The sequence below is a fragment of the Littorina saxatilis genome, linkage group LG11 (genome assembly GCF_037325665.1).
Source record: "Littorina saxatilis isolate snail1 linkage group LG11, US_GU_Lsax_2.0, whole genome shotgun sequence".
In the NCBI taxonomy this organism is placed as follows: domain Eukaryota; kingdom Metazoa; phylum Mollusca; class Gastropoda; order Littorinimorpha; family Littorinidae; genus Littorina; species Littorina saxatilis.
In genome coordinates, this window is record NC_090255.1 from 44,177,129 (window position 1) to 44,203,459 (window position 26,331).

Below are 26,331 nucleotides of genomic sequence, written 5' to 3' on the forward strand. Positions count from 1 at the left end.
TTTCCGTTCATCGAGGTACACTGTCTTAATGATTGTGGGGCTGTTTGGCCCATTCTTTAGTCGGACTTTTGGATGTATGGTATGGAAACATGATCGGTGAATACAACAACAGCAGTTTTTTTTTCCTGTTTTAGTTAAACACTGTTGCTGCGCTACATGCCAGCCAGCATAACGTCATATATAAGTAAGTAGTTAAACACTGTTGCTGCCCTACAAGCCAGCCAGCATAACGTCATATATAAGTAAGTAGTTAAACACTGTTGCTGCCCTACAAGCCAGCCAGCATAACGTCATATATAAGTAAGTAAGTAGTTAAACACTGTTGCTGCCCTACAAGCCAGCCAGCATAACGTAATATATAAGTAAGTAAGTAGTTAAAAACTGTTGCTGCCCTACAAGCCAGCCAGCATAACGTAATATATAAGTAAGTAGTTAAACACTGTTGCTGCGCTACAAGCCAGCCAGCATAACGTAATATATAAGTAAGTAGTTAAACACTGTTGCTGCCCTACAAGCCAGCCAGCATAACGTCATATATAAGTAAGTAGTTAAACACTGTTGCTGCGCTACATGCCAGCCAGCATAACGTCATATACCCAATAAACATGCCAGAAGTGGGCCATTGCTGGCGTTTTGATGGCAATGCCAGTTGCCAGAACTACTGCCATCAAAGGCCCACTTATGGCCCAATGCTGGCATATTACCCGTATGCACATTGGCAAATTGATGGGCCATCACTGGCAAGCCAGCACTTTGCCAGCAAAAACCCATCATTTATTTGCTGGCTTTTTGATGGCTTGCCATCATTTTGCCAGCAATTTGCCAGCAATTTTCCAGCAAAAACCCATCATTTATTTGATGGCTTTTTGATGGCTTGCCATCATTTTGCCAGAATTTTGCCAGCAAAAACCCATCATTTATTTGATGGCTTTTTGATGGCTTGCCAGAATTTTGCCAGAATTTTGCCAGCAAAAACCCATCATTTATTTGATGGCTTATTGATGGCTTGCCATCAAAAACCCAGCATTTTGCCAGCATTTCGCCAGCATTTTGCCAGCATTTTGCAGGTTTTTAGTTCCATATAAAAAAAACTTTTTTCCATATATTTTCCGTTAATGGCCCTTTACCTGCTGAAATTACCGGGCCAGTTGTGGCCCGGCAAAATGCCATATTTCTGTCTTTACCATTGCCAGCAAAATGCCAATAAGTTGCAGGAAATATACCAATACCACTGATTCGGATAGAATGACGGCTCTATTCATGTACTCGATCTGCACAGTCTTGTTAGCCCATAGATGGTTGTTAGAAGTCTATAAATATGCTTTGTTTTGTCATTTTTTACTGTGAATGTAATAACAATAACAAAACACAGCACATCAATGGACTTTTCAACCCATGCTGGCGGCAAGACGTGCGCAAATAAAGCGAAGCTGTACATTAGCAATATGCATATGCGTAATTATCAAATTCATCAGTAAAATGCAATTGAAATGCTAATCACATTTGTCGTGTAACTTATCTGGCAAGTAAAGGCAGTGGTTTTGACAGAATATCGTCATCAACGCAGTTATAGCGGGCACAACAACAATACAGTAATATATATTAAAAACAAAACAAATGTAAAGCTTCCAAACAGCAACGACTCATTACCGAAACATTACAGAAACGTACGCTTTGTTTTCAGTTGCTCACTGTTTTATTTTATTTGTACAGCGTTCTAAATTTCACACTCGAGACATGATGACCAAAGGCAGGAATGTTTCTTGTTCACTTCCCAGTAAACCTCCGTAGGATTGTCTTGATTCTGTCATTTCTCTGTTCGCATCCGCAACGTTGAGATAACGCTTCTTTTCTTTGTCCTGACGTCGTAGCCTACGGTAAGCCATTGAAACTCTCAAGTCCTCCTGCCGTTCACCTCTTGAAACATGAAAGCAAACGAGTTTTGTTGGTTTTAATTCATTATTCCATATCACACACACACACACACACACACACACACACACACACACACACACACACACACACACACACACACACACACACACACACACACACACACAACCAAACAACCAAACAAACGCAAGCATACACGCAGGCATGCAAGCAAACAGCACACGCACGCACGCACGCGCGCGCGCTCACACACACACACGCGCACACACACACGCACACACACACACACACACACACACACACACACACACACACACACACACACACATACACACACAGAGGCATTCTCACAGAGAGGACGACTTCTTGTAATCTATCATATTTTCTGAACTGACTAAAATGCCAAGCAGAAGTAAGGGGTCAACAGGAATATGTATTTTGATCTAACCTGCGAAGCTTACGTTGTCTCGGACAGCTCTCTTGCGTTTCTCTCAGGAACTGAGACCCAGGCGAGCTGCATCTTATCCAGTTGGGCAGTCAGACACTTGCACAAATCTTTGTCCTGGAGTGAATAGACACATACTCAATGTCAACATTCACAAGATGCAATTTGTTTGGTTACAAGTAAGCTTATGGTAATGCCTATGGTGCTTTTCTTTTGACAGAGACAAAACAAACTCAATCACACAAAGAAAGGAAAAAGGCACACACACACACACACACAACCGCGCGCACGGGCGCACACACACACACACACACACACGCACACACACGCACACGCGCGGGCGGGCGCACACACACACACACACACACACACACACACACACACACACACACACACACACACACACACACGCGCGCGCGCGCGCGCAGATTCTTTCTTACAGAGAGGACGACTTCTTAAAGTCTATTATATTTTGCGAACTGACTCAAACGTCCAGCAGAAGAAAGTTGAAAAAAAGACCGACAACGGAGGAAAAGAACAAGAAGATACTAGATCTAACGCCGTTGCGACGACCTGCTCACACAACTGTTTGTGAAACTCACCACGCTTGCTTCTAGCCGGAGGAGATCGGACGCGTACTGAAATCGAAGAAGGTGCTTTGGAGATTCCTTGAAGTTGAATGCAAAACAAATAACCGGACATCTGCAGAACCACCGCGGGCCGGATTTAGTTGACAATGCGTCATCATCACGAGTGACGTCAAGATATTTCGACATTTGTTTGTACATTACGTCACTCCAAGTGAGAAAGTCATACCGCTGTGCTGTCGCAGATCTTCTTGCCAGCAATAATCCAGCATTGGCCCACTGCTGGCGTGCCAGCAAAAACCCACCTATAATTGCCAGCAAATCGCCACCTATGGCCCAATGCTGGCAAACAAGCACTGGGCCATCAATGGCGTGCCAACAGTGGGCCAATTAAGGCATTTTACTGGCCGACAATATTACTGGAATGCCAGAGATGGGCCAGTGATGGCAAGCCATAACTGGGCCTTTGTTGGCAAACCATAATTGGCCCAGTGTTGGTTTTTTTATGGCCAGCTTTACCAAACTTGCCAGCAAAAAGCCAGCAGTGGCCCAGTTCTGGCATGTTTATTGGGTATAAGTAAGTAGTTAAACACTGTTGCTGCCCTACAAGCCAGCCAGCATAACGTAATATATAAGTAAGTAAGTAGTTAAAAACTGTGAAAACAATGCCTGTTTGTTTAAAGCAGATGTGGTCACTACCATGTTCATTAACATAGCTGTGGCTGTAAGACAGATGACGAGTCTTTCTTGACCATCCCAGCACCGAAATCTAAATATCATTGAACATGTATGTTTTTATTGTCAAATTCACCTGCAACGCTTTGGCCTTGGTGTCTTCGTTGTATAAAAATAGCTAGATAGCGAGTTTGCCCTCGTGTTTCAATTGCTCGTTCGGCGATTACGTAATGTCCCTAATGTCCATAACTCTAAGCCTTATGCCAAGGACAGGACTGGAAGGGTCAACAGGACACAATCAAACGAATATGGGAAATCCTTATCTTGATGGTTAGGGGTTGGCGTGCAATGCATGTTGCGTACAGTGGAACCTCCCATTTTAGCCTTCCATAAAATCCGAGAAAAGCAGGTCTTTATGTAACCGAGTGCCGAAACACCACAATCACCTTTGGAGGCGAAGTCCAATCAAACAGGATTGAGAATTTTAGAGCTTATTTCTAAGCCCTATAAAAACTTTTATGCATTCGCAAAGGAATCCATGAACATACAGAGAGACAAAAGCCGCCAGACCCCATCACAAACAGAACTCTACAATCCACAGGTGTTGCCTACTTCTAAGGCGAACAACTCTGCAGAGTCTGCTGTGAAGGGCGACGGTAGTCTCCCTGTCACATTTAAATGGAGGGAGTCTTAACATCGAGGTATATATTTACAGAGGTTAAACATAGAACATCTGACTAGTTAATAGGGTTTAACGTCCTCTTAGACCAGTTGGCCTATGTTGGGACAGGTATTGGTAATACGCTGAGAACAATCTGAGAAAAAGGTCTTATAATGGAGGGAGTTTTAACTGGGAGGTTCCACTGTCCTGGAAACCCTCGCCAGTCAGGTCAGCCGTACAGCTGCCCTTCTACATTATCTCGCGATATTATGCAAATCGTCTGTTGTCAACGGAATAAGGGGAGACAACGATGGAAGAAAAAGAAAGCAACACATTCAAGAACTGTATTATCTCGATGGCCGTGTGCATTGGTTGCATGAAAATAACCGCTATGTGTCAGTACAGTCACTTTGGAGCAATTCAAAGCACTTGTGACCATAACATCTGATCGGTTCGCTTGTCTGGTCGTGCCATCTTTTGAATTAACATTGTGTTGAACTTCGGCGGAACTGAACCGACCATTCAGGGCAAGGACAGCAGAAAACCCGCATTCGTTTTGATTTGTGTATGTGGTTGCTTGATTGGTTGGTTGGCTGTTTTGTTATTAGGTTGACTGTGTAGTTCATTGTTTGTTGCTTGATTGGTTGGTTGGCTGTTTTGTTATTAGGTTGACTGTGTAGTTCATTGTTTGTTGCTTGACTGCTTTATGCGTTTGCACAGCCCCTTTAAAACAGCAATGCGGCTTTCCTCGCGGTATAACTTAAAACACACACAAACTCACACACCCACACACACCAACACCCATCCACAAACACACACACACACACACACACACACACACACACATACGAGCGCACAGCACGACACAATATATGACGGATCACGTGTGATCACGAACCGTGACGGGATGCACGAGTGGCAACCCTTTTATTACATTTTTAAGTTGTGTATGCTTTTCGTTAGTTATGTGATTTCAAGCCCTTTCTTTGGGTATTTTCTGGCTTTTTAATTTCGTAATTATAAACCTTTAATTTGGGTAGTTTTATGCTTTTTAGTTTCCTTCTTCCGTTTGCAAACTCCAGAAGAAACCCCGTGACATGTTTCTCCTGAACGTACAATATCAGTTGATACCAGTAAACCTCGTTGTATTCAACTTTCATCTTCGCTGCTGTACATTATGCATTCACTATTTCATAATAAAATCGGTCCAAATGTACTACGATCGCTGAAGTTATTACTAAACCAATACTTTGATACTGCCTTCCGAGTGTGATTTCACTAGGTATAACCCTTTAAATCTTGCACCTTTTACCTTTGCTGAAAAACATTCAAAATGCTTTCCGAATAAACAAAACATCATCTTTGGAGTGAAACTCCCCCAAAAAAGAAATTGGCCTAAAATCGATTATTTTTAGGCAACCTTTTTCAATGTTATTTAATACATAAAACGTTCATTTTTGCCTTTTCAAAGGCCTTCCGATTACAATACAGGCAGAGTTGCCGACTGTTACGCTTTCCGTGTAGCATGCTACGTTTTAAGACACATGTATACGGTGTAAATTTAAGCTCTAAATTGCTACACTCAAACAACTCTAATAATCACAAGAAAGCAACAGTGTGCTATGTTTTCTTGTGGGTGCTGGAAGTCATTAATGATTCTCACTCCGTGTAGCGGTCAGAATTTGTTAACAAAACATCGTCCACACAATGCAACAGTTTGCTAGGTTTTTCTTGTGGGTGCTGGAAGTCATTAATGATTCTCACTCCGTGTAGCGGTCAGAATTTGTTAACAAAACATCGTCCACACTAAGCAACAGTTTGCTAAGTCTTTCTTGTGGGTGCTGGAAGTTATTTCTGATTCTCACTCGGTGTAGCTGTCAGAACTTGTTAACAAAACATCGTCCACACTAAGCAACAGTTTGCTAAGTCTTTCTTGTGGGTGCTGGAAGTTATTTCTGATTCTCACTCGGTGTAGCTGTCAGAATTTGTTAACAAAACATCGTCCACACAATGCAACAGTTTGCTAGGTTTTTCTTGTGGGTGCTGGAAGTCATTAATGATTCTCACTCCGTGTAGCGGTCAGAATTTGTTAACAAAACATCGTCCACACTAAGCAACAGTTTGCTAAGTCTTTCTTGTGGGTGCTGGAAGTTATTTCTGATTCTCACTCGGTGTAGCTGTCAGAACTTGTTAACAAAACATCGTCCACACTGTTGAGTGGCACGACACACACTCCATCGGCTATTATGTTTCTTTTTTATAAATTAACTTTTTTTAAATGTAGATAGTACGTATTCTTGCGCAAAATAGCCTAAATGTAGATGTGCCAATAAATGTTAGACAATGCTACACTAAAACACCAGTTGCTAAAACATCCAAACAAATGTAAATTGCCACACTTCCGGTTTCACAAGGGTTGACCGGTCTGATCAGGTGTGTGGAACACAACGCTTGCATATTGTTAAATTATGAGCCTGTTAAAAATGTATATTTTTCAACAATGCTCAAATGTCCATTCTGCCTCTCTGTCTGTCTGTCTGTCTGCCTCTCTGTCTGTCTGTCTGTCTGTCTGTATGTCTGTCTGTCTGTATGTCTGTCTGGCTGTCTGTCTGTCTGTCTGTCTGGCTGTCTTTCCTCTCTCATTCTCTCTCTCTCTCTCTCTCTCTCTCTCTCTCTCTCTCTCTCTCTCTCTCTCTCTCTCTCTCTCTCTCTCTCTCTATCTTGAAGAAGCTGAACTCGCTCCAGCGTAGAGCTGCTAAACTAGTTCTGCCCAGTCCATCTCTTTCTACAAAGGAAAAGATGAAAAGTATTGGGATGTTAAGCTTAAAAAAGCAGCTTTTGTATAATAAATGTTCATTTATGTATAAAGTCGTCTATAAGGACGCCCCAACATATCTTATACAACTCTTCAAATCATCTCCGTCATATTATTCAAACACTCGAAATAACCTTGCCTTGTCAAGGCCCCGCATCGATTTGTTTAAAACGAGTTTTTCTTATTCTGGTGCGTTCCTTTGGAATTCACTACCTGTAAATATCAAGTCATGTCTGTCATTATCTTCTTTTAAAAGACAGCTCCGAAAGCACCTCTCTAACGACTAAGTCGGTGTACAGTTTGTGCGAGTGTGTGTGAGGATGTGTGAAAGAGAAAGTGTATAGTATGCTTCCATTAACAAGCACACTTTTTGATTTTTTTAATTTTTATTTTGTTATACTTTTCCCTACATAATTTTGTTTTATTTGATTTTTTTGGATTTTTTGATTCTTCATATTTGTTCTTTGTTTCATGTGTATTATAGTAGGGACTTAGCTGTAAGAAGTAGAGGTTACATGCCGAGTCTCAGTGATTATTAAAAATAATGGTCGAAGTTAGCGGATCATGAAAAATGCGAGCTTCAGCGAGCTTTTTCATGACCGCGAACTGAGACCATTATTTTTAATAATCACTGAGACGAGGTGTGTAACCTCTTTATTCCTCCTTTCTTCAGTTATTCAAAGAAAACAGGAGTTTTTGTGCGAAAGTTTGATCGAATCCGAATCACTCAACCAGTCAACCTGCGCAGGCGATCGATTAATGCGCGGTTGTATAGTTCCGTGCAAATCATTCCATTCTGTTTACACTTCTTGTCAGTTTCCCTGTTTTGGACTAAAATCAAGTACACAGATATGCTGTTATTCTGCTGTGGCGGTAAAGGCAGATATTGTATGTTCTTTTTATGTTTTAGTATCGCGTAAGATAATGTTCTTTCGTCAAATGGGACTAGCAGACGAACATTTGCACCCGTGTTCCAACGTTAATTACTGTATGAAGTTCAGTTTTCTGGGGAAAATAGTGTATGAAACCGCTTTATGTTGTTTAAATTGATGAGATGTGTGCATTTGGTTGCGTGTGATCTGTTTATAAAATGAAATATTGTTAAAAACTGACCGTCGGATTGCAGTCAGTGTTGTCGAAGAAACTGCGTTAAAAGAAGGGGAACTACTCTTGTCGCTAGCGTATGGGTTACTTGCCTTGGGAATTTGCTTGTGATGAACGGTTTGTGCACGGCAGATCTAGATTCAGAAAACAACCGAACTCATGGATTTTATATGGAGATTCATGTGTTCAGGCCTGTAGTTGTTAATTTAAATGCAGTATGTTTGTATTGTTTGCTCCAGAAATGTATACTTCGTACATTAGAGCGTTCGGAACTTTTCAGTCGCAAAAGTAGTACCGAAACAGAACAGCTTCTCAACCCATTGCACTATCGAGGATTCAGGCTGTTGCTGGCTCGTTATTTGTTTGGTTGCTGGGTCATTATCGAAAAATAACTAGCTCTACAAGTTTACAGAGGTAAAGAAGCAGAGGGGGGAATAAAGGACCATATGGACCTAATGCTATCATCCCTCGGTAATAAAGTTTTCGAGTTCGAGTTCGAGTTCGAGTTCTCTCTCAGCAGTTTTTCTCCGGTCCCAGCAACTTTAATAGTTACGGAACTCATTCTACACTTGTGTGATTACGTAGATGGTGCTTGAACAAACGGCTGTTCTGGCGAGTGCGTGTGTGTGTGTGTGTGTGTGTGTGTGCGCGCGTGTGCCAGAACAACATGCTGACTGTTCAAACAAGTATTGACATCTACCCACAGCGGAATGTGTGTTTGCACAGACACGGCCTCCTATCCTTCATCAGTTTTATCAACTACGATTATACTCATAGTTGATGTTCGCGTGAACTTTAAAAGTGTCTCCACGGCGTAATGTTACGTTTTGAAGAACACTGACTCAGTGTATGCATACTTTTCTTCCTGGCTAGCTACGTAAGCAGAAATCACTATTGTCTGAGTGACAGCAGGAAGCAGGAAACAGTATTTTTAATTTGATACAGGTGTCATATTCATCTGCTGGAAGGACAGTCGAAGTTGTGCACCGTTTTGAAGAACAGTGACGTTTTCAAGGACTGTGACTGCATGTTTTTCTTGCTAGCCTAAGGAAGCAGAAAACAGTATTGTGCATATGACACGGAAGTAATTTTTTTCTGCTTGGGACCAAAAAGGACTTTCAAAGTTTCTGTTTCACCTCATCATAGACTGAGTGCCTGAACGAAGAGAAATATAGTTGTTGCTACCTCCGGTTTGACGTGCCTACTGACGTACTTACCTATACGTACTTCGTTTTTAGTTGCGGTTTCTTTTAAATACCATTATATAAACGGTGTAATTACTTTTTTTTTTATCTTATTTTTCTTCAGATTTTCTTGTGCATTTCTTCGTTTGTATGTTTAAGTAATTGTCTTACTACTGGCGCAGTGCATGGCCCACAAAAGAGGGCATGCCAATTGGACACCTAAACATAAATCAATCAATCAATCAATCAATGACGCTTATATCGCGCATATTCCGTGGGTACAGTTCTAGGCGCTCTGCAGTGATGCCGTGTGAGATGAAATTTTATACGGCCAGTAGATTGCAGCCATTTCGGCGCATATTTACCTTTCACGGCCTATTATTCCAAGTCACACGGGTATAGGTAGACAATTATTAACTGTGCCTAAGCAATTTTGCCAGGAAAGACCCTTTTGTCAATCGTGGGATCTTTAACGTGCACACCCAATGTAGTGTACACGGGGGGGGGGGGGGGGGGGGGGGGGAGGGTTCGGACACCGAAGAGAGTCTGCACACAAAGTTGACTCTGAAATAAATTTCCGCCGAACCTGGGATCGAACTCACGCTGACAGCGGCCAACTGAATACAAATCCAGCGCGCTACCAACTGAGCTATATCCCCGCCCCATTAATAAGTTAGCAGACATCTCGTCAATCCTGTATAACTCTGGTAAACCTTTTCATATTTTTGGATTGTCAGAGTCAAGGCTGTCGAGTAAAGTAGCAGACTCTGAGCTCACAATCCCGGGTTATGTCATTTTACGCAGAGATGCACAGACACACACAGAAACTGGATTATTACTCTATATCAGTGAATCCTTAACTTTTACACGCCTTACCCACCTAGAGCAACACTCTGTTGAATCAGTGTGGATAGAAGTAAAATTAAAAAGAGCCCCAGCGATACAACTTGGTTTCTGCTACAGGAACCCATCTGAACGAGTGAACTGGAGGGATAATCTCTCTTCCATGTTAGACGCAGTTTTGCTCCAGGGAAAAGAAACAGTAATCCTTGGTGATTGTAACATTGATTTACTTAAACCAAATAAAGTATGGTTAGATATATTTGAATGTTATAATTTAAATCAGGTTGTGCAAACCCCCACAAGGGTAACAAACACCTCAAAAACGCTTATTGACCATGTATACGTATCTCACTTACACCATATAGCTGAAGTCTGTGTTCCAATACACGGCTGCAGTGACCATTACCCCGTGTGTGTCACCTGGTCCCGTAAAGGTGTAAAAGTCCCTCACGCTGGCCATAAAACAATAACATATCGTTCGTTTTCAAAATTTAATAAGGAAGATTTTCTTGAGGATTTGTTGCACTCCCCACTTAAAAATGTTTATAATTTGACTGATACGGATGAAGCTTTTGGATATTGACATGTTTTTTTTAAAGGTTTGTAACAAACACGCTCCATTGAAAACCCAGAGGGTTAAGCATCAATTGAAACCAAAATGGTTTGATCAAGAGTTGCAAGAGGCAGAGGATTATTGCGATATTTTGAAAAAAAGAGGGCTGGAAAATGAGTATATAGAGATCAGAGAAACAAAGTTACATCTATGAAGCGATGGAAAAAAAGTTTTTTCAGGAACTTACATCATCAAAACAAAATTCCAAGTCAATGTGGAAGGCAATAAAAGAGTTACCAAATAAACAATCAACATCCAAATGCTCTGTCGTTAAAGACATATCCTCCGAGGAACTGAATAAACATTTTTCTAACATAGCTGAGAAAGTCGTTCCCGAAGACAAAACTCATTTAAATGATTTGAAGATTCTAAGAGATTTTTGTGAATCTAAAAATATAATGTCTGTCACGTTTCAATATATCACTCAAGGTGATTATGAACCGGTTAATTACTACTAACTAACTAACCACACCACGATCCACTCTCGCAGTCATACAATTAAATAGAGTCAACAAAAGTATAAGTCTCAGACGCCTGTTTATGTATAAACTCTCCACCTCCCTCGAGCCTTCACTCAAAATATGTTCCTTTTACGTTCTCAACACGTAAAAACCAGTGTTCACTGACAAAATGCCAGTAGTATGTAGAAAATTATAGGAACACGCTGAACCCGTGTAAATATAGTTAAATGAGAATGTTCTGTTCGAAAAGCTCTAGTTCGTGCAGGTGTCACACACCCCACGTTGTCACTACTCCAATGAAATCATAGATACGAAAAGACAACGGTGGTCAACGGGGTGCGTACGACATGGTGCACTTAGCTTTATCTCTGCTGCTGCTGCTTAGCCGGTATGCTGGTTAGCCGGTCCTCTGGTTAGCCGGTCTCCTGGTTAGCCGGTCTCCTGGTTAGCGTAGCCTCAACAGTTCCCGCCAGAGTCAGCCGTGCAGATGTTACAGGAACGTAACGAACGAACGAAACGAATCGAACGAATCGAAGGAAGGCTGCAAACAGAAAGCATCGGTGCACTAAACATGTCAGCTACCCCTCACCCACCACCTTAAAACATGTCATCTTTAAATATCTCATCGAGCACGTGGGCCTGCACAAAACTGACTTTTTACAACAACAAAACAGCCATTTTCCGTCCTTCTCTCCCTATCTGCAAAAACCATATACAGATTAGTATTTTAGCGTCACAGAGAGTAAATTATGCGCTAACCTGGAAAGAACAACAGAGAGTATTTCATTCCACAACACAGACTCATCAACAGCGTTAAATAATGATTTATTACCTCAAAAGCCTATGATTGTAACTCTCAATGGAAGCAAAGTCCGCCTCCTCCCTGGAACAGTCTCTGTTCGTCAACAGTGACCCAAAACGTCCAGAACCCCTTGTCGAATCCTTATGCGAAAGCCATCGCCGACGAAGGAAATTTGACGACTTGTCCTCAGCAAAATACGTGGCAGAGGAAAGGAATAACTTGTGGAAGTTCCCCTAGAGTGCCGAATATGATACTCGGTGAAAAACCATCATACTCTAGTAACTGTGTGTTAGGTCCTTCCCCTTCTGCCGCTGGGTGTCAAGTGTGTCGTCCTTGAGTCTCTGACAGACAACCTAGCCAAAATACACGTGACTGACCTTGTCACCAAACCAGTCCAGCTATACACAGTTTTGCCTCCCCAAGCAGGAAAAAGACACGAGAAACTCAATCCGTGAAAATCCCGTGTGCGCTGTCAGCGAAAAAAACCGTCAGCCCTATGACAGCAGAAACCTGCACTGTGAAGCTCGTGCGTTTCAAAACATCCGTGCTCGGGAGCACTGTCAGCAAAAACTCTGCTGTGTCCAATATCACGCACAGGCGCTTTCTATCATACATTGACCCAGAACAGGCACTCCACTGAGTGACGCTTTCTTGGTCTCTGTCACCCGATCGTGACACACCTCCCCTCTTCAAGACGAAACCTCGGTTTCGCTCACAGTCATGTTCTCCTCTACAGCCCGAGAGAGAAAGTCAGCTCCAACATTGTTGGCGCCCGGAATGACGCGTACCGTGAATTGGTACGGTTGGAGAATCAACGCCCAGCGCATAAGTCTGGCGTTTGCCAACCTTGCAACCTGAAGATATTGCAGAGGTTGATGGTCTGTTTCCAGACAGAAAGGTCGTCCTCAAGAACGAGCAACCCCTCGTTTCACCCCTGATGACTGCAACCTTCTCTGTCTTCTTGTCTTTGTTCTTCTGGTCTTTGTTCTTCTCCCCGTAGGCTGTCCTCTCTATGTAGGCGCGCAGCAGGTTGGCGTGGTACAGGCGTGCTTTCCCGTGCATCATGATCCTGTAGTCGTTCTGGCCCACCCTCGCTGTCACCTCAAAAGGTCCTTGCCACTGCAGTTGTAGCTTGTTGTGTTTGACAGGTAGAAGTAGCAACACCCGTTCTCCAATCTTGAAGCTGCGCGGCCGTGCCTTGCGGTCGAATCCTCGCGCATAACGCTGTGCTGCTCTCCCCAGGTTCTCTTGAGCCAGTTTGCAGGTCTCTTCAATCCTGTTCCTGAGTTCTACGATGTAGGTCGCTGTCGTCTGCACCTCCTCGTCAGCTTCTTCGTCTGTCCAAGCCTGACGCAGGATAGCCATGGGACCGCGTACCTGTCTGCCGTACAACAACTCAAATGGGGAAAAGCCCAAGCTCTCCTGAGGAACCTCGCGGTATGCAAAAAGCAATGCTGGGATGTACCTGTCCCACGTGCGTGGTTTCTCCTGAGCTAGTTTCCTCAGCATGGTCTTCAAGGTGCCATTGAACCTTTCCACCAGTCCGTTGCACTGAGCATGGTAAGGAGTGGTGAAGTGCTGCTCCAGTGATAGCAGTCGTGCTGCCTCCGCCATCACTCCTCCCGTGAACTGCGTGCCTCTGTCGGTGAGTACCTCTGATGGAATTCCCAGCCGGGACCACATAGTAACCAGAGCCTCAGCTACTCGCGTGGCTTCAATCGATTTCAGAGGGATCGCCTCTGGGTATCGAGTAGCGTAGTCCACCATGGTCAAAATGTATCTGTTTCCGTCCTCAGACGCAGGCAAGATGGGCCCGATGATGTCCACTGCCACCCGACGAAAGGGTTCGTCGATGAGCGGCATCTTCTCTAAGGGGACCTTCCTCACCCTTCCTTTGGCAACCACCTTCTGGCACTTATCGCAGGACGCACAGAAACGTCGGACATCCGTGCAGATGCCTGGCCAGTAAAAGTGGCGCCAGACACGATCCGTGGTCTTCTTGGTGCCAAGATGACCTCCCAGAATCGAGTCGTGTGCCGTTGCCATGACACCCTCGCGAAACTCGCGAGGCACGACAACCTGTTTGAATGCACCTTCCTTGTTGCTGAACTCACGGTAGAGCAACTTCTTGTCCCTGAGGAACCTTGACCTCCCATGCTTCCCGCTCAGCTTCACCTTCCCCGACTTCGCGTGCTCCCGAGGAGTAGCTAAGGTCGGGTCAGAATCCTGAGCCTTCGCGAGAAGCGCGGGGGTCACGTTCCCCAGGGCAGCTCGTGCAGCAGGTAGGGGTTTGAGAGGTTTGTCCTCTCGCTCCGCCTGTGCCCGCGTGAGCACTGAAATGACGTCGGGAGACCGATAAACGGGAACCTCCCTGGTGACGCCGTCCACAAACTGAACCCGGTTTCCAATGAGCAGGTCGCATGGAGGATCGTCCATGACGACGGCCACAATGGTCCCCGTGAACAACGGGGTTACGACCTTGATCACTGCCGTGTTCAAGTCGTAAGCGTGAGATGCCTCGGCCATTCTCACCCTGATGCTGTCTCCTGTGTAGGCCATAGCTGGAACCAGACTCGCCCGAACCACTATCATGTCTGCCCCTGTGTCCCGCAGACCTTCGCCCTTCACTCCGTTAACGTAGACGTTGCAGTGGGGCTGGAAATGTTTCCTGGAGCACGGAACGCAGAGTTGTGGAATGGTGCATGAGCTCGTGACGTCCCTGAACTCCTCACTGCCAACGAAGTGAACGCCCTTCTGGTCAGCCTGTCTCTTGTGGCAGTCCTTCTTCACGTGGCCCCGCTTGTTGCAGTAGTAACACTGGATGTCAGATCTGGAACTCGATCCCTTGTGTCCCTGATCGTCCTTCCCGTCCTTGGGTCCTGAAGAACCCGAATTTCCTGATTTTCCTGGCCGTGAGCCTGAAGATTTGCCGGAGATCGCCTGGGCGTCCTCGTGTACTCTGATCCAGTCGGCTGCTTCCTGAGTAGTCTTAGGCTGGTGCTCCTGCACGAAGGTCACCACCTCAGGTCGCAGGCTGGACATCAGTTGTTCCATGACTATGAGGTCGGCAAGGTCGTTGACGGTCCAGTCCTTTTCGGCCATCTCCACCCAGCGCCGCAGGTAGAGGTTAAGGCGTGCCACAAACTGATGACTCAGCTCGCCGCTCAGTCTCTTGCTGTTACGCAGACGTCGTCTGTAGGCTTCAGCAGTCAGGTTAAAGCGCTGGAGTAACGCCTTCTTAAGTGCCTGATAGTCTCTCGCCTCGTCGTCATCCAAAGCGTTGTAGAGCTGCAATGCGCGTCCTTTCAAGCAGGTGCTAAGGCGGCTAGCCCACGTGGCCTCTTCCCACTTCTGGTCGGATGCAATGCGCTCAAACCGGCGTAAAAAGTCGTCGAGCTCGTCCTTGTCATCGTCGAACGTCGGCAGTCTCGTACGGTCGGCAACAAACGTCGGCGCGCTAGCCTGAGTAAGCGTACTCTTCTCGGCCTGTAGCCTAGCTAGTTCTAGCTGGAGATCGCGATCCGCCTGTTCCTTCCGGTCTAGTCTGTCACGTTCGGCCTGTCGTTCTCTTTCTTGTCTTGTAAGCTCGTCTTCCTTATTCTGTCGGTCACGTTCGGCCTGTCGTTCGGCCTGTCGTTCCCTTTCCTGTCTGTCACGTTCGTCTTTCTCTTTCTTTTCTTGTCTGTCTCGTTCTCTTTCTTGTCTGTCAAGTTCGTCTTTCTCTTTCTTGTCCTGTCTGTCACGTTCGTCTTTCCTTTCCTGTCTGTCTCGTTCTGCCTGTCGTTCCCTTTCTTGTCTGTCAAGTTCGTCCTTCTTTTCCTGTCGGTCACGTTCTTCTTTTCTTGTCAGTCGCTCAAATTCTTCCTTCCGTTCTACTTCTAAGCGTTTTAGAACGCTTCGGGCTCTAACGCGTGCATCTCGCTCAGTCGGCTGCTCGCTCCCAGGAGTCTCGAAAGTTATTCTCCTCGTAGGAGATCCCCCCGTAGCCATGGTTAGTTTTAGCAAAGGTTTATTACCAAAATAAGTCTAACGCAGCTATAGCTAGAACACGCGGTGATGAAAGCGGTGGATACAAAAATCCAGCAACCAGAAAATGCAGAAGAAAAATCCAAACGGTGTAGAACAAATCGCGTAGCCTACTTTATCGGTTGCTTTTTGCGGTGAAACAGAGTGTCTCCCACAGCCTTGGTTAGGACAGAAGTCCTCGGACCCTTCCCCCCCAAAATTCCAACAAAGTCAAAATATGGAGAAAAATCCAAGTAAAACAAGACGGTAGAAATGTAACCTGTTACAGAATGCGAAACAACAATGTAGAGAAAACTGAGTAAAACGAACAACAAATCCGTTAACCCCGCTCAGCTCTCTGCAACGGAAAACTCTGAACGTACAACAACAAAGATTCACAAACAAAGGAAAGGGAAGTAATCACAGTTAGCGCATACAATAACTCACAAATTACAATTTACATTTCCTGCAAGATGTGAATCGCTTAAGGTGTGGTATATGATCAAAACTATACAAAAAAGGGTAGCACCAAGCAGAAAATAAGTCGAGCACTGACGAGATTATCTGCTCTTAGTTATCCTTAATTGGTGGGTCTTTATCAGTTGGAAATTAACTGAGTAAATCCCGGCTTGGCCCCCACGTGTCACGTTTCAATATATCACTCAAGGTGATTATGAACCGGTTAATTACTACTAATTAACTAACCACACCACGATCCACTCTCGCAGGCATACAATTAAATAGAGTCAACAAAAGTATAAGTCTCAGACGCCTGTTTATGTATAAACTCTCCACCTCCCTCGAGCCTTCACTCAAAATATGTTCCTTTTACGTTCTCAACACGTAAAAACCAGTGTTCACTGACAAAATGCCAGTAGTATGTAGAAAATTATAGGAACACGCTGAACCCGTGTAAATATAGTTAAATGAGAATGTTCTGTTCGAAAAGCTCTAGTTCGTGCAGGTGTCACACACCCCACGTTGTCACTACTCCAATGAAATCATAGATACGAAAAGACAACGGTGGTCAACGGGGTGCGTACGACATGGTGCACTTAGCTTTATCTCTGCTGCTGCTGCTTAGCCGGTATGCTGGTTAGCCGGTCCTCTGGTTAGCCGGTCTCCTGGTTAGCCGGTCTCCTGGTTAGCGTAGCTTCAACAGGTCCCGCCAAAGTCAGCCGTGCAGATGTTACAGGAACGTAACGAACGAACGAAACGAAACGAACGAATCGAAGGAAGGCTGCAAACAGAAAGCATCGGTGCACTAAACATGTCAGCTACCCCTCACCCACCACCTTAAAACATGTCATCTTTAAATATCTCATCGAGCACGTGGGCCTGCACAAAACTGACTTTTTACAACAACAAAACAGCCATTTTCCGTCCTTCTCTCCCTATCTGCAAAAACCATATACAGATTAGTATTTTAGCGTCACAGAGAGTAAATTATGCGCTAACCTGGAAAGAACAACAGAGAGTATTTCATTCCACAACACAGACTCATCAACAGCGTTAAATAATGATTTATTACCTCAAAAGCCTATGATTGTAACTCTCAATGGAAGCAAAGTCCGCCTCCTCCCTGGAACAGTCTCTGTTCGTCAACAGTGACCCAAAACGTCCAGAACCCCTTGTCGAATCCTTATGCGAAAGCCATCGCCGACGAAGGAAATTTGACGACTTGTCCTCAGCAAAATACGTGGCAGAGGAAAGGAATAACTTGTGGAAGTTCCCCTAGAGTGCCGAATATGATACTCGGTGAAAAACCATCATACTCTAGTAACTGTGTGTTAGGTCCTTCCCCTTCTGCCGCTGGGTGTCAAGTGTGTCGTCCTTGAGTCTCTGACAGACAACCTAGCCAAAATACACGTGACTGACCTTGTCACCAAACCAGTCCAGCTATACACAGTTTTGCCTCCCCAAGCAGGAAAAAGACACGAGAAACTCAATCCGTGAAAATCCCGTGTGCGCTGTCAGCGAAAAAAACCGTCAGCCCTATGACAGCAGAAACCTGCACTGTGAAGCTCGTGCGTTTCAAAACATCCGTGCTCGGGAGCACTGTCAGCAAAAACTCTGCTGTGTCCAATATCACGCACAGGCGCTTTCTATCATACATTGACCCAGAACAGGCACTCCACTGAGTGACGCTTTCTTGGTCTCTGTCACCCGATCGTGACAATGTCGCAATCAAACATTCCATTTATTACTGTAACAGAAGTATGTAATGCACTCATGCACCTCAAGCAAACAGGAACCCGTGGAATTGATGGTCTGGACGGGAAGAGTCTTAAATTAGCAGCCCCTGTACTTGCTGTTTCTTTAACGTACCTGTATAATCTCTGTATAGACAAGTGTTATTTTCCAGTTGTGTTAAAGCAGGCTAAAGTTATTCCACTTTTTAAGTCAGGGGCTAAAACAGAACCCTCCAATTACAGGCCAATATCTATTTTATCGGTTTTATCAAAGCCGTTCGAACAACATATTAACAAGTTTATTATGTCACATTTTAACGAAAATGCTTTATTTCACCCAAATCAGTCGGGGTTCAGAACTCATCATTCATGCCACACAGCACTTGTTTCTCTAGTTGATCAGTGGTTGAGCAAGATTAACGAAGATAAATTATGTGCTGCTCTCTTCGTTGACTCTGCTAAAGCATTTGATGTGATTCATCATGACCTACTTCTTAGGAAACTCGCACTGTACGGCCTTAGAAATAATACAATATCGTTAATCAAGTCTTTTCTTTCTGATCGAGTACAAGCTGTGTGCGCCAACGGCTCTATGTCTAGCATGCAGTCGATAGGTTACGGCATTCCTCAGGGATCTGTACTCGGCCCTCTTCTCTTCACCATTTACATTAATGACCTTCCCCTACACATAAGCAGTAACTGTGAACTCTTCGCTGATGATACCACTATTCACACTTCCCACTCAAATGTGAAGGTATTGTCAAAACAACTTCAAGAAAGTGTAAACGAGCTTTTAGCGTGGACCGAATTAAACCACATGGCTCTTAATCCAGACAAAACAAAAAGCATGCTTATTACCACCAGACAAAAACGCCAAAACTTAAAATCTAAACTTCCACCTTTAACGATTGATAATCACATTGTTGAAGAAGTTAATAAACACAAAGTTCTAGGTGTTATTCTTGATAATAATTTATCGTGGACTGATCACGTTACAGGAGTATGTAAAGTACTTTCCAAGAGGCTTTACTTGTTGTCCAGAATAAAACACTTCTTGAACAGGCATGCCAGGCAACTTTTCTTTAACGCTCACATTCAATCAATCATTGATTATGCGTCAACACTTTGGGATTGTGCGAGTGCAAAAACTCTGAAACCTTTATTTAGTATACATAAAAGAGCAATCAAAGTTATTTTATTACAAGTCTCGGTTTCCAACGAAGACTATAAACTTCTAAACATCCTTCCTCCTAAATCAAGACTCATGTACAATAAAGGCGTTTTGATGCATAAACTCATAATTGGAAGAGCGCCTGCACCTCTTTCTTCTCAATTCACTTCCCACAATTTAAGAGACCCTTCAAAAATGTATGCTCCTCGGCCTCGTATAGATCTTTTTAAGTCCAGCCTACTCTTTTCGGGGACTAATCTTTGGAATTCACTTCCAAGCGGTATCAGACATTCCGTCAATGCCAAGACTTTTAAAGACAGATATTTCTCATTCCTTATACATGGCACATTTGTTCTCACTTAGCCTGAACATGTTTATATTGTTGATGCCTTATTTTTACCTTTTACACGTTTCAGTAGATACATGTACCTAATTAATTTCATAACATGACTTATGTAACGATGCTACATTGTTATTATTTGCAACGTAGTTGTTCCATTGATTCCTCAGTTCACAGAATTTTTCTTTCCTCGAAGTTGCACACGTTTTTGCTTGATTGATACAGTTTTCATTATGCCTTTGACAATAATATGTCATGTTCGCTTGTATGTATATTTTTGTTTGTTTTTTTAGTCTGTTAATCGTTTGCTTGTTCATCGTTTGTTTTTATTACTTCTTTAATTGATATTCCAACATTTTTAAACGTATTATCATTATATGGGCGAGGGCTGGATGTAAAAAAGCACCTGTTTGCTTATGCCACTACCCTCGTAAATAAAGAATTTGTCATTGTCATTGTCATTGTCTCTCTCTCTCTCTCTCTCTCTCTCTCTCTCTCTCTCTCTCTCTCTCCCTCTCTTTCTCTCTCTCTCACTCTCTCTTTCTCTCCCTCTCTCTCTCTCTCTCTCTCTCTCTCTCTCTCTCTCTCTCTCTCTCTCTCTCTCTCTCTCTTGATTTTGTGTACGGCGAGATGAATAGGTATCCCATTTATGTGAATGCTGTAATACGTTGTGTTAAATATTGGTTGAAGTTGTTAAGAATGGACGTAAATAGATTGCCACATAAAGCCTATAAAATGTTGCGTGAACTGGATGAAAGAGGTAAAAGAAACTGGGTGTCTAGCGTACGTTGTAAATTATGTCAAAATGGTTTTGGGTTTGTATGGATGAATCAAGGAGTGCAAGATGAGAATCGTTTTTTGAAAGATTTCAGAGAAAGATTGATTGATTGTAGATGGCAGGAATGGAATTTTCATGTTCAGAACAGTGATAGATTTGCGTTATACATGTATAGGACATTTTGCACTGTGCACGAAGTAAAACCTTAATTATTATTGAACATGGATAGGCATTTGAAAATTATTATGGCAAGATTCCGAGGTGGAATAACAGAACTATTTGTGCACGTTAATCGATATAAGAGATACGATGCAGATATGTTGTTATGCCCATTGTGCAGGGAACGTAAGGAAGATGAGTTTCATTTTGTGCTTTGTTGCCCCGCACTTCGTGATTTGCGATGCCAGTTTATTCCTGCTAAGTTTTATAGAAACCCAAGTTTACACAAGTTTTCTATGCTTATGGCATCTGTGAATGAAGGTATTGTTCGAAAGTTGTCAGTTTATGTGTACAAAGCATTTCGGCTACGTGGTGTTGTTATGTCTTAGTTCATGTAAGCCTACGATATATTTTATTTGAAATGTAATGTCTTAGTTCGTGTATGATTTATTTCATTTGATTTGTGTGCAAATGTCATTATGTCATTGTATATATGTTCACCCCCCTCATAAGGGGCTATGGCCTAAATGAGTAAACAATCCAATCCAATCCAATCTCTCTCTCTCTCTCATATTTGATTTTTTAAGGAGTGGGGGTATAACTTTGAGGAGACCCATATCTTGAACCCGTAAGGTAAACCCTCTTAGGTGTGTGTCCTCTTTTTATTCCTGTTCCTCCTCCTCATTTGTTTTGTATCTTTATATTTCCGGTAAAACGAAGCACTTTTCTACGCAATTTATTTTCTCAACCTGCTCATAGTTTTTGTCAGAAGCTGACGCCCCATGTAAAAACGTACGTCGTTCATCTTTCGGGCAAGACATGCTTGACATGCAGATCTTGGCTTAAACTGTTTCTTTTGATGTAAAACATTTCTCAATTACCATGCTTCTTGACAGGTGGGCAAAACCTGCAAAGGCAAGGCATATACTGTTTCTTTTGATGTAAAACATTTCTTAATGAGCATGCTTCAGGGCAGGTGGGAAAAACCTGTAGAGGCAAGGCATATTTGACGGTTCTTCCTGTATGGAATGAAGTCTGCAGAAGTTTTCTTTGGCGTCAAACAATGCTGCTAAACTTCGGCTGGCACGTCGTATCGGTGTCATCTAAGGTTAGGATGCAGGTGGTCTAACACGAAGACAGGGGTAAACACTTCAAGAGATGAAGATATGCACACTTGCGTTTTAGGTTCGATGGTCACTGAAGGAAAGAGACTGGTTGGGCAATGGGGGGGACAGAGAGAGACAGAGAGAGACAGAGACAGACAGAGAGACAGACAGAGAGAGCGAGAGAACGAACGAACGAACGAACGAACTTTATTACTCAAGGATGGGAGAGAGAGAGGGAGGGAGAGAGAGGGAGAGAGAGACAGACAGAGAGAGAGGGAGAGGGAAATAGAGAGAGAGAAACAGAGTGAAAAAAAGAGAGAGAGATGTGGGGAGGGAGGGAGAGACTATTAGAGACAGAGACGGAGACATATAGAATTAAGACACTGACAGACAGACCTACAGACAGACAGACAGACAGACAGGAAGATAGAGTGAAAGAGATACAGAGACAAAGAAACGGAGAGAGACAGAGAGGAATAGAGCCAGACGGACAGACAGACATAAAGACCGATGGACGGACGGACGGACGGACGAACGTACAGACAGATAAAGAGATAGAGAGAGTGAGAGAGATAGAGTGAGAAAGAGAAAGATAGATGTCTTTTGTCAGTTTGCACGCTTACCTGTCTATTCGCCTGTCTGTTTGCCTGCCTGTTTGCCTGTCTGTTTATACCTCGCCTCCACTCTTTACTCCCATCCACATGTCGTATTTTTCTGTATCCATAAATCTTTACCGCCTCTCAGTTGGATCTGCAACATAATATATAAATACACATTTAGCACAGAGTGTTAACGAAATGTGAATCAATAAATAAAGCAGTCTGTAATACAGGAACAAAACACCCACGGAAAAGAGCAAAAACAAGTCGCGCAAGGCGAAATTACAACATTAGGGAGGTTTAGATATTGCGCCGCCTACCCCGACCTCACCTATCCCTATCGAGATAAGTCACGCAGAGGAATGTTGTAAAAACTGCTCGTTAGATACCACGTCACGTATCAAAGTAGGGCAAAACTCCTTTCGAACATCATGCATTTCGTGTTTTAAAAAATCGTGGACAGCGCGCTAAAGTCTGCAACAATACCCAGTGTTGAAACTGCTGCTGTCATTGTGTGGGTGTCGCTGTGTGCTGCACGTGGAAGTTATGTTCCACTGACCCAGATCATACCGAGTGTTAACAAGCAGGTAAAGTCAATGATTTTTTGATTTTTTTTTTAAGGAAAGAGAAAAGAATACGGAAGGGCAATCGAACTTCGAGCGTTGGTTTGTGTTCGTTCTGGGTCACTGGCCACCACGCTTTCACCCCCGCTTATAAGGGTGTGTGTTAGTGTGTAAGTGGGCGTCGTTGTGTTTCTGACTGTCGTGTGCGTGTGCGAATGTGTGTATGTGTGTGTGTGTTTCAGTGTATGTCTGTCTGCTTGTCTGTCTGTGTAAATGGGCGACGCCATGTGTGTGCGAGTGTGTATGTGTGTGTGTTTGTGGGTGTGCGTGCGTGCGTGCGTGTGTGCGTGCGTACGCGCATGCCTCTATGTGTGTACCCAAACCTAGCCTTCAATTCAAACGAATTGGACGGAACATTACTTTAGGGTCGTTTACAAAGTCTTTATGAAACAAAACATTCTTGCTAGGCAGTTTTACTAACCAAACCAAACAACACCCCCCCCCTCCACACACACACACATGATACACGTGTGCATTGGGTTACCAAGCAGACTTGATCTGTTCCTGAGAAAAGGTTACTGTTATGCTGAATTTTCAGTCTTTTTAAACATACGCTTCCTCGCGCAAGGTACTTGCTTCCTGTGAGTATTTTGGTCGAGATGACATTTCTAAATTTAAACTTGGGTCGTCCTTGCGTGCTTCATGGTGTGCTGTGATATCGCAGAGCCGTTGGAACGGGTCACCCGATTTATTTAATTTTAGTCAAGCAACCACACAACTAAAAAATGTGGTTTATGCGCCAGGATATAGGAAAATGCTGTAAGGGGAGGTCTCGTACTTTATTTGAATGGTTCATATTTAGATTTTAAAGTAATATGAGATACGTTGCCTTCACGTATAAACACAGTTTTATACGTGATCACGCCCGTATCAGAAGCACGCACAGCGATCGACAGTGGGAATACCCGCAGTGATAGGGGTGTAGTATGCACGTAACGTGGTATCTAACGCTCAGAAGTTGTCAAAAAGAAGGTCACAGTGTTCACGTATTATCGAGACACCGACACATTTGCACTAAAATCCATTCTAGGGGAGCTTTTCCATTATTTTTTTTCTACCGGAGGAATTGAATTCATTCCACTGAACAGATTTAACTACAAAATACATTTGAACGAGCAGTATTTTGCTTTCTGTGTCTGCTTTTCGAAGTGAATCGAGCCGAGCACACTGAATAGGCCCACAGAAGGATACGCGACGTAAGTCTCAGTGCCTTGTCGTTCGTGGGGTCATGCATCACGGGGGATAACCGGTCAAATGCCGAACAGAAGCCGAATGCCGCTCATGACACGTGTGAAGGCAAGTTTTGTCTGTTTTCTAGGTATTGTTTGATTTATGTCGGGATTTAAGGTAAGCTACTGATTCAGCGATGACTAAATTTGTTTCTCGATGCATAAAAAGTCAGGGAGCGATTGATATTTGCCCGTAAATATCCTTCAAAGCTGAAAATGTCCGCGATCGAGCACCGGAAATGGCTGTTCGATGGGTTTTGCAAGTAGAAATGTGCTTTATTTCACCAAATCAGCTCGTATTTGGTATGGGTACGGGATTCTAGAGGACGAAGGAGTCATAAGAGGTGCAAAGAAGTGCTATTTGGGAGTAGAATAAATCTTCCGAGACAGTAGACAAGAGAAGGTCATATTTGAGAGAGGAGCGCGTAGGCCGATTGTCTTTCCGACAAGCGAATGATACAGCAGATTAATCATTCGTTTTGACCAGAAACCTAGTCTCTAGTTTTTATGAATGAGTTTTTTAATTAAAACAATCACGAGAACTCTCTCGCTTAGCCTAATGGCTGTTCGATGGGTTTCGCAAGTAGAAATGTGCTTTATTTCACCAAATCAGCTCGTATAAATTTGACATCGGTTTGGTATATATATATATTTTTTCTAATCCTACCGCGAACTGGATAGCAGACGCGGCACGACTGTTGCACCACACTTTGAAGTAATCCCACACTTTGAAGTAAATTACTTCAAAGTGTGGGGATGTGCCCCACACTTTGAAGTAAACCCATTTTTTACTTCAAAGTGTGGGGGGATCTTCCCACACGTTGAAGTAAACTCAGTTTTTACTTCAAAGTGTGGGGGGATCTTCCCACACTTTGAAGTAACTTACTTCAAAGCGTGGGACTTTTGCATTGCCTGTTTGAGCCTGATGATTTTGTCAAAAAAATGGCAGGCTTTTGGATGAGTGAACAGAAAAAGTGAGCGAGCCAAGAAACATAGTGATGTTTGTTATCAGGCTTTAAGCAATGTCCCATTGTTGAGTGTGACGAAAACTCGTGGTGACGATTTTAAAACATGTTGGGTCACGCATGGTCCAATCTTACATGGTCCAACCTTACATGGTCCAACATTACATGGTCCAACCTTACATGGTCCAATCTTACATGGTCCATATATATTATTGGACCATGTAAGATTGGACCATGTAAGATTGGACCATGTAAGATTGGACCATGTAAGGTTGGACCATGTAAGGTTGCACCATGTAAGGTTGGACCATGTAAGGTTGGACCATGTTATATTGGACCATGTAAGATTGGACCATGTAAGGTTGGACCATGTAAGATTGGACCATGTAAGGTTGGACATGGTAAGGTTAGACCATGTAAGGTTGGACCATGTAAGGTTGTCCATGTAAGGTTGGACCATGCAAGGTTGGACCATGCAAGGTTGGACCATGTAAGATTGGACCATGTAAGGTTGGACCATGTAAGATTGGACCATGTAAGATTGGACCATGCAAGGTTGGACCATGCAAGGTTGGACCATGTAAGATTGGACCATGTAAGGTTGGACCATGTAAGATTGGACCATGTAAGATTGGACCATGCACGATTGGACCATGTAAGGTTGGACCATGTAAGATTGGACCATGTAAGATTGGACCATGTAAGGTTGGACCATGTAAGGTTGGACCATGTAAGGTTGGACCATGCGTGACCCAACATGTTTTAAAATCGTCACCACGAGTTTTCGTCATACTCAACAATGGGACATTGCTTAAAGGCATATGTACGCGCTCCCGTGTTTACAAAGTGTAGTTTGCCCATAATCGATGTCAAACGCACCATAAGACCATATAATGACGATATGTCACGCATGCGCGGACCATAATACATGCATTACAGCTTGTTCTAGCCTCTGAAAAAGTGAGGATGTCAACAAAGCCGCGGTGTTAGCTCCCTTGCATCAACGTTACATGTGTTGCCAAATCTATAAATAGGACGATCCAGATCAAAATGAAAATTAACATATCTCAACATTGAAGGG

General features: G+C 43.5%; 2 long non-coding RNA genes across 2 annotated transcripts in view; both read right to left on the reverse strand.

The window, feature by feature from the left end:
• LOC138980558 (uncharacterized) overlaps positions 1-22,580 on the reverse strand; it is a 401,185-nt gene extending 378,605 nt beyond the window's left edge. Inside the window, exon 1 of the long non-coding RNA XR_011460388.1 lies at positions 22,458-22,580. This is a non-coding gene — a long non-coding RNA (uncharacterized lncRNA). The remainder of the gene's footprint in view (positions 1-22,457) is intronic.
• On the reverse strand, positions 1,674-2,592 carry LOC138980926 (uncharacterized). Its single transcript, XR_011460499.1, has 2 exons — positions 2,342-2,592; positions 1,674-1,917 (listed from the first exon to the last, which is right to left on the reverse strand). It is a non-coding gene; the product is annotated as an uncharacterized lncRNA (long non-coding RNA).
• Positions 22,581-26,331: the final 3,751 nt, after the last annotated feature.